This window comes from Fulmarus glacialis, unplaced genomic scaffold, assembly GCF_000690835.1.
Source record: "Fulmarus glacialis isolate BGI_N327 unplaced genomic scaffold, ASM69083v1 scaffold2295, whole genome shotgun sequence".
Taxonomy (NCBI): Eukaryota; Metazoa; Chordata; class Aves; order Procellariiformes; family Procellariidae; genus Fulmarus; species Fulmarus glacialis.
Window position 1 is genome coordinate 172,301 of NW_009214724.1, and position 9,266 is coordinate 181,566.

Here is a 9,266-nt window from a genome sequence, read left to right on the forward strand (position 1 = left end):
GAGACCTGAGGAAACCACAAAAATCTGAATTTCCATAATTAAGCAAGAAAGGCCTGAATTATTTTAATGTTCCAGCAGTATTTTGCTGTAGCTGTGATGAACAGAGTTCATAGGCAGGACAAGTTTGTAGACAGAGGCAATATCTTTTATTAGACCAACTGGTATGGCTGGAAAAAATAGACGAGCTCTTGGGCATACAAGCTTGTCTAAGTTTTCAAACTCTATCAGTTGCTCTAATAAAAGATATTACCTCTATCTTCAGGCTTTGCCCTGATTTATTTATTAAAATCTTTCTTTTAATGTTCACACAGCATAAAATAAAAAAATCTTATGCTGAAGTTTTGTATTACATGAACTCAAAGGCACTCTTACAGCTTAGCAGGCTCCACTGGCGGTGTGACAATAGCTTACTGCTCTGAAATAAAACAGTAACAACTGAAAAAAGAGATTGTGATGGATGTTCCCCACCCAAAAGTCTTACTCACACAAAAAGTCTCACGGACTTCAATGAAATTGTTCTGATGCTTCAAAGGTGTAAAAATCAGCCTACCTGCACGGGTAAGAGATATGGGACCTGATCCCTGAATACAAATTCCTTCTTCCAAATAGAGAGAGAAAAATAAGAAGGGCTGAATCACTACATACACTTGTAAGCCACTGGAATAAACATCTAAGAGAGCGGGCAGCCAGCCAGGCAAGATTCTCAACTCTGAGCAACTGAAATACGATGCATCTTTCTTTAGTTACAAATCTATTTTTGAAATCAATAACCTGTAAATAGCTTCACATAAAAATAGAAATCTTTACATAGATAAAGCATGTCAGAACACCTCCCCGTAATTTATTGCAAACATGCTCCTTGCTAGTGCAGTCTTAATAAAGCATCCGATAGCATTTATGGTACAGGTTTAATTTTAAAAAAGTATTTAAAATCTCAGCATCAAAGCTTTGATACAGAGCTACTATCCAGCACATATGCTTTGGTCCAAAAGAACATGATATTTTTAGCACATACTTTGAAGTAAGTCCATTTGCTTCTTTTGTCAGGTTTTGGCTGATTTCAAGTATTATCCATAGTGTATTTTTTTCAAGTACTCATACATATAAAATAACATGTCCAGAAGCATTCCCCTTCAAGTTTTACTATTATTTTTCTTATCTTTTTGGCCAACAAACAGTTAGAAATTTCTGCACCTGATAATACTTGATGTGTTCAGGTTAAATGCACTGCCTGTATTTTTTTCTGAGTTTGTTTTAACACTTTGATGATGCAATGGCAAATCAGAGGCACATGCACTAAAATGTAGACATGAACAAAAAAGCAGTGACAATCCCACTTTGTCCAGGATATTCTCCGAGAACTTATATAGCAGAAAACAAAAGCATCGCTAACCAATCCCAAGGTTGTAGCTTACTCACACTGATTTGCCATACACTGTATCTGCCTCTTCTCACACATTCTGCTTTAAGAATCCTTAATAACTTGCAAGTACGACCCACACATGCATGTGCACAGTGGAAAGCGAACAGAAAGAAAAATCATCACACCTAACATTAGCTACTTAAAAGCTTTGTTTCTAGTTGGAGGCTGTGGGTGTACAGACAAGTCTCATGGTGCCCTTGCCAAGCCTAGAGCAGTTCCTGGCTCCCCACTGCAATGCTGCTCCATCTCAGGTGGCTTTGTGGGGTCTCAGCAAGGGAGTAATGAACCATGTTAAAATACCAAGAAAGGGAAAAAGCAAAGTGAGCAGGATTTATGTTGGCTTGTTCAAGACTCAGATCAAATTCCTGGTCCAGGTCATGGCATGGCCTCATAAACAGGGAGGAGAAAAACAGTTTTCTTCTGCAGCTGAGAGGACTGTCCATGTAAGGGTGGTTAAGAAAAGTGAGTGACTCGCTTTCCAGGAGCATCCCTCTCCCTCCACCAAGGGCAGAAGTAGCTTGCATCTAGGTTAGGCTAGACAGTTGGGACAGCTAGCATCAGAGGAGGTGAAACCCACTCAGGTTAGCATCATATCCTCTGATCCTCTGACAACCTGGGATGGACTGCAGAAAGTGGCCAGGACTGTGCCATCCCCCTCAACAGCATCTCCTACTGCCACTGTGCGATCAGGGGCTGGGCAGGCTTCTGGCCTCACCCGGCACGGCAGTTCCTACGCCTGCGATCCCAAAGCACTTCACAAACTCTTGTTCACATAATACATTTAGGGGCAGCAAAAGGTGCTGTCCCCGTTTTGTCAGCTAAGGATAGCAGGGCACAGAGAGGGTAATAACACAGAGCAAGTGGGAATCAAATGCAGAAGTCCTAATTCCTCAGTCTCTGTGCTAATAACCAGTCTGAGCTCCTACCGCTGTCAGGATGAATCAGAGAGATACACTGCATCTTCCTTGCACAGTATAGTTGAACATAAATTCAAATTTCAATATTTAGCACCAAATGGCAGACACTGAGAGGTCAGCTAAAAAGTATATTAAATATAATTTCATGCTTAACATTGCCAGCTTCATAAATACAAGCATGCCTTGATACATGTGCCCTGCTTCAAACTGCACAGTAGGAATAATACCTAAACTGATACACCCTTAGCAAGCTCAAATCTCTACACATTCCTAAACATGCTTGACTTCTCCCTATCCAAACCCTGCATTGACCCCTGGCTCTCCCATGTTGCACCCACACTCCCAAACTATTTACTCGTTTGCCGCGCAACCATTTCAGTCCCCTCTTCCACACAACCATTTCAGCCTCCTCTCGAGCTCAGGCTGTGCTGGATCCCACCCGCCACGCCCACACTGAAGCTCTCTGCAAAGGCAATGAATCAGTTCACGTATAAATACCAACAGTTACTCCTCCTCCCCCAACGTGCTGGCCCTTCGATGGCTACCTCCCTGGAACAGTCCCTTCTGTGCAGGCTCCCGTCTCAGCCAAGCGGTGACTCAACGCAGCTAGTGTCCGGGAGGGAAGAGCCCTAAAACACTGCATGAACCCCAACTTTGTGTATCACAAACTCACTGAAGGGATGTGGCAGACAAGAGACAAAGGTGAGACATCTTAGGGCTGCGAGAAGGCAAGGTGACATACACTTTCTAGAACTAAAAATGCCAACTAATGAGAAAAAAAAAGTCTGTTAAGTATTATTTCTGAAACCCAGGAGAACTGTTCATATGAGCTAAATACCGAAATCTCTGCTTACGCTCTGCTTGGGAAGAACAATGCAGAGAGAATGGGTGGGGGACTCCCCAGTCCACATTTTAATGTTCCTGATAACTCAAAACTACAGGTCCCAGATGTACAGAAGTCAGTATGACCACAGAATCTAGGAGTACCATCAAAACACACTAGAAAACAGGACAAACTACTCCTTTAGCTCCTACCAGTGCAATGTAAAAAGAAAAAAGTCTTGTGATAAACCAACTTGCAAAATCTGGTGGAGTTCCCACTTTTGCAGAGCTAAGGACAATAAAAAGGAGATTTTTAAAGCATGGTAGGAACAAGATGAATCCTAGCAAGGGAGCAGAGGCATTACTGAACAGAGATGAGGAATAATGCAGAAGGGGTAGAATTCGTCAAGAAATATTTCTAGTTTGCATTGAAAAAAAAGAATGATAGTGTGTTAATCCCTCGATGATAACGAAGTATGTTCCATTCAATTTGCAACCAAAGAGAATGTTACAGAATACACATCAGAGATGAACATGGTTAACCAGCCAGTCTGATAAAGTCTCCCCCGGCATCCTAAAATAATCAGCTGAATATATTTTAGGCTACGTCAGCTTTACCTGATGGCAAACCTAGGAAATGTACTGAAAATGACAACACTGGATTCAATTAATGAAGAGTTAGAAGACAAAAATATAATCAGTCTTGGTCAATGTATCAGTTACACTAGGTATCTAGAGCACGTCTACAAATTCTTGAAGACTGAGAACTATCTGTACATACGCATGACACAAACCCCAAAGCAGCAGGCTTCTGACTCGCTCTGAGCTGCAGGGATTGCACGGATGCCGAACAACGCTCCGATCTTATTCTGAATTGCAGCCGTATACACCAGCTCCAACTGTGCGCACAGTTCCTCTCCTTTCCCCCGCAGCTCTGGGATGACAATTCAAACCACTCTGTGTTTTACTGCCAATGCTTCTGCTTAATAGCCAATAGCAAATTGTTTCCAAAAGGTGTTTTCAATTAGTGATGCTTTTGGAAAATTAGTATGTCCATGACTTGAGACCTCTGGCAACACTGGAAAGCCCACAGTTTCCAAATATAAGCAGTAAAGCTTGTAAACGACCTAAACCAGAAAATTGACTTTTTTTTTTTTCTCCTTGTGCCTAAAGTTAAGTTCTTCAGTTGAAGAACAACTACTTCTGGGTGGCTGCCTCTCTGACAGCAAGGCTTCAGATTCAGGACAAAATATGCTCTTCCTATTAGAATATTAAATTACTTCCAAGAGACACTTCAAAGCGTACTCTCAGCTCATGATAATTAATACTTGAGGTTGGCTTTAAGCAGGATAATTCTGTATGCCCATTACAGAGTATTAAAGAGGTAGAGATCTGCTGTTGAGAACCTGTTAAAGTTAACCACAGCACATGTATTGAGCTCACAGTAGATCCCACTTGCAGTATAAAAAGACCCACTGGATTACGTTAGATTGATAACACTCTCCTTGCTCCATAGATTGTACTAACCCTCCAAGCTTGCAATCTCCGACGCTGGCTTTGAGTCCTCCTGTAGGAAGAGGGTAGCTGTTTCTCTTGGGCACCACCGCAGTGCTAATATCAATGAAGCTGCTTTTACCAAGCGCGTGCTTTTAGTGAAATTGGTAAAGCACTCCCAGTCATACATTTATTTGACTATGGTCGACTGATAGACGATGGTAACTCATGGGTTATTTCTGGATGGGTAAGGTATAAGAAGGGAGAATGCTACTCATGTGGTTTATTATAGGATTTGATTTAATTTCAGGCTGAATTTTATCTCTGTCATAAAGCCAGATGCTAAAGCAATGGCTATATATCAAATACGTTGTAAAATATATTTAACAAAACCCTGCTTATTTCACATGGATTTTTTTATCAGACTATTTCTACTGACAACCATATCCACAGAGTGGCTGCATAGTGCCTAGAGCTTCAGTAATAATCCAGGACCCAAATGCATTAGACGCACTAAAAAACACAGACAGATACATTTGGAGTTTCTTCGGGTGACCATCCATTTCTATCCAAGGAGTTCTATTCATTCAGGAACTCCAAGGAGCACTAGTTATTTAAAATATTTTAAGCATTATTTAATTATCATCAATTTTATGGGTGGCTAGAAAGGAATTTGGAAAACTATGAAATCCGCAGTGCAACTCTGTGAGGAGCAAACCTCAAATCTGGCCCGCTCTGAGTACCATGAGACCATCCATTCTCCTCATTTATCTATAACTGAGTTTACTGCCTTGAAACGGGAACCACAAATTCTCCAGTGAGCTAATTAGCATACTTTCTAGCTTCCATATAGCTCATGCTTCTCGGTATTTCCTGCAGAATTACCATTTTAGTTAAGTCATTTCCAACATACCGTTGCTCACACGAACAGTTTGTTAGAGTTAATGCTAGTTCTCCACTGCTCTAAGTCTAGTGTGCCTCGTATCGTCCCACCGCTAGAAAAAAAGGAGGAGGACCACACTTAAGGAATGTGAGACTTGATTGAGAAGAGCAAGAGCTATGCCACAGAGAAGAATCAGCAAACATGAGCTCTCAAAGAAATGCTGCGACTGCAGATCAAATATGATCCTTGGATGTACAAGGCTACCAAGCAGGACTCCATGTGCCTATCTGTCACTGCTACAAACACTGCTGGAAAACTGTCTTCAGCCAGCTGTCCCCATTCAAGAACGCTACTGATTATATTGAGGGAAGAATAAAGCTGTGAAAGAGAGTAAGGTTGGAGTGGAAGATTGCCAATTTACAGAAAGCAGCTCTGCAGGTGATTTGAAAATAGTCTAGAAGCATTTACGTACAGGAAAGCAGCGTGACTGTGGAGGGCTCTCAGTCTAGCAATGACAGAACAAGAGGCCGTGACTGTAAAGTAAATAAATCCACACAAAAAAATATTAACAGAGAGGACAGTTAATTATGAAACAACTTAACAATTTCTGAAGTAGTTTTTCCATCACCAGTCGGCTCTGGGAGCGGGTGATGTTTAAATCCTTTTTTTCACAGAGTCAAGAATTAATGCAGAAAAGTCAAACAGCCTGAGCTACCCAGCAGGTCAGTCAAACTGAGTATCATGCCTCAGGTGACTCTTCCTCACCTTATAAATCAATGTATCAGTGAATAAGAGGCTGAGGCACAAGCAATATTGGAAAGAACCCTCCAGAGAGTGGTTTAACCTGGAGAGGAGGTAAATGGACAAACAAAGGCTCTTCTGAGCCAACACCAGAGTAAACCATGCACCCTAATGGCCCTGGGAAACTCGCTTCCTTGAGAAAAGGTCTTCAGCAGCCTGCAGCAACCTCTGCTGCGGAGGTTCCCAAACTGCGGTCCAACTGAGCGCCTGCCAATAGCAAGCATGGACCTGGCTAAGAAGATGTTGTTCTCACTGCTTTTTGTTTCCAGCTGTTAAATTCCAGTAAGAAACCCGTAAGATAATTCAAATACTTTACTCACACTGTTTTCCCGTAAGCAATTGCTCTGGTTGCACAGGGTCTTGAAAGATTAAAAACTAGAGATGAATTTGATCCCTCTGCTGTAATACAGTCTACCCTAAAGAAAATATTTAAGAGTTCCTATTTGCTTTAGCTGAAAACTGGGAGGTAATCTTTGACGCAAATGCCCACCAAAACAGGAATTCAATGTTTGACCGATATCTGCAAATACTGCAAATATACATTGCTAAAAAGATGAAGCATGACAGCGTGCTAGCTGAGCTGCAGGTTAACATACACAGCACAAAAGGGAGAAATGTCAGCATGGAAGTGAACACTGAATTCCGCAAATCAGAAAGGAAAGTCAAGATAAACTTTTCTATTCCAACTCTGTTCTTTTACATCAGAACAAGCTGAAGCACCTTTAGCAACAAATAAACTTGCTGGCAAGAATTGACAAATATAACCCCTGGCTACTCAGCAGCCAGAACATGGCTCCCCCTTCTCAAAGGAGCCTGCCGGTTTCTTCCATCCCCTTCAGCTTGTTACCTCTAAGTAACACTCCTTGTGTTCAAACCTGTGCGAGCATCTATTACCAACTCGGGATAGCTGAACACCTCTGTGTGAGTTAGTTCCCAAAGAGAGAGAACAAGATGAGACGTGCCATGCCCAGAGAGAGAACTGGAAAGCCATCCATCCACATACCGATTTCAAACCAAGGAACAACTGCCACTCTGATCTGCTACTAAGGATTATACAACAGTAGCTCTTTTGGCAGCAGATCACGGTGTTTCAAAACAATGACGCTTTTCATTAGATTCCACTGTGTTTCAGGAAGCAAATACAGACTTAACGGGCCTTTCCAGAAGTGCAGTAGCAACCGCCAAAGTATTTGAGGTGCACAACTCCGATCAGTAGCACAGTCATTCTGAAAGCATGCAACTGGGTCAGCTTGGATGACGTCAACAGCCAAAAGTCCTCTTTATCTTCTAAACACTGAAGGTGAGGGAGGACATTTTTATTGGCTTTCCTTACTGACTGTGCTTACTGGTAAAAAACCCTCTTGTCTCTGAAGATCATGGTCCCTGCTTCATTAATATTTTATAGAAAAAGCAAAGATACTGAAAGCTTATTCTGGCTTTTTTCTAATCTTTGAAAGTAAAAGGAAGAATAAGGATGATTTTTTAAAGACACTTGAACCCACTTCCATGCTGGATGGGCCTCTCTACACGTTTATGGGCTACATAAACAGATGTGACAGCAGAATCAGCATCAGAACCATCTCCGCAGGCTGGAAACATGACTTGACATCTTCAGCTCTGGCTGAAAGCGGTCCCTGCTCAGCCCAGGTGTGGATAGCCAGCTGGCTAGTCAGCACGAGTCTCAGGGCTCTGGACACAACGCTCGTCAAGGGACGTGCTGCTGACTAAAGCAGCTGGCATACTGGAACTGGGGAACACTGGCTCCTCCTTCATAAAAAAAGTTACTGAAAATAAACACTGAGAACAACAGCTGAAGATGATCTGGTAATTCTGAGAGGTGCTCTGTCAAAACCAATGAGAACTCTTTTTTTCCTGCTAAGAGTTTTCTTTCTCAGAGCCATTCCCTTCTCCTCCCACCTTCTTTAAGGAAAAAGCTTACCAAATGGTCATATACTAACTTGGTCTCTCTTCCTTTTGAGATCTTACCCACCAATAACAGGCAGATCATTGACAAAAACCCCCATCTTTCCAAAAGAAGGAGGATGAGCTGAGCACTATGGAACTAAGCCAGACACAGGAGAGAAAGCCTTAATACCCAGCAAGGCCACAGACTTCATATGCAAAACTCAGCCAGTTTTCAACTTGCTGTTTGTCCACAAAACACAAACAAGATAAAATAATGATACTCCTCAGTTATAAAGGCCACTGTGAAGATGAATACAGAAATCATTTAGCAAAGAGGATATTGATTCTCAGTTATCCTAAAATACAGGGCTTTAGACATATACTAGCCTACTACACATTTCACGGGCTTCCTACTTTTGTCCTTAATAAAGGTTACCCATTTCTCTTCCAAGAAGCCTTCCCTGAGGCTGATCTAGCCTTTCAGGCGAGAACGGCAAGAGTCTTCTGCATCCAGGCTCAGCTCATCAAATTCACTCCTGGGCTGGCTCTAACACTCTCCTGAAATGCTGAAAAAAGCCAGAAGCTGGTGAAGGGTCTAGAGAACAAGTCTTATGAGGAGCGGCTGAGGGAACTGGGGTTGTTTAGCCTGGAGAAGAGGAGGCTGAGGGGAGACCTCATCGCGCTCTACAACTACCTGAAAGGAGGTTGTAGCGAGGTGGGGGTTGGTCTCTTCTGCCAAGTAACAAGCGATAGGACGAGAGGAAATGGCCTCAAGTTGCGCCAAGGGAGGTTTAGACTGGACATTAGGAAAAATTTCTTTACTGAAAGAGTGGTCAGGCCTTGGAACAGGCTGCCCAGGGAAGTGGTGGAGTCACCAACCCTGGAGGTATTTAAAAGACGTGTAGATAAGGCGCTTAGGGACATGGTTTAGTGGGTATGGTAGTGTTGGGTTGACGGTTGGACTTGATGATCTTAGAGGTCTTTTCCAACCTTAATGATTCTATGATTCTATGATTCTAAG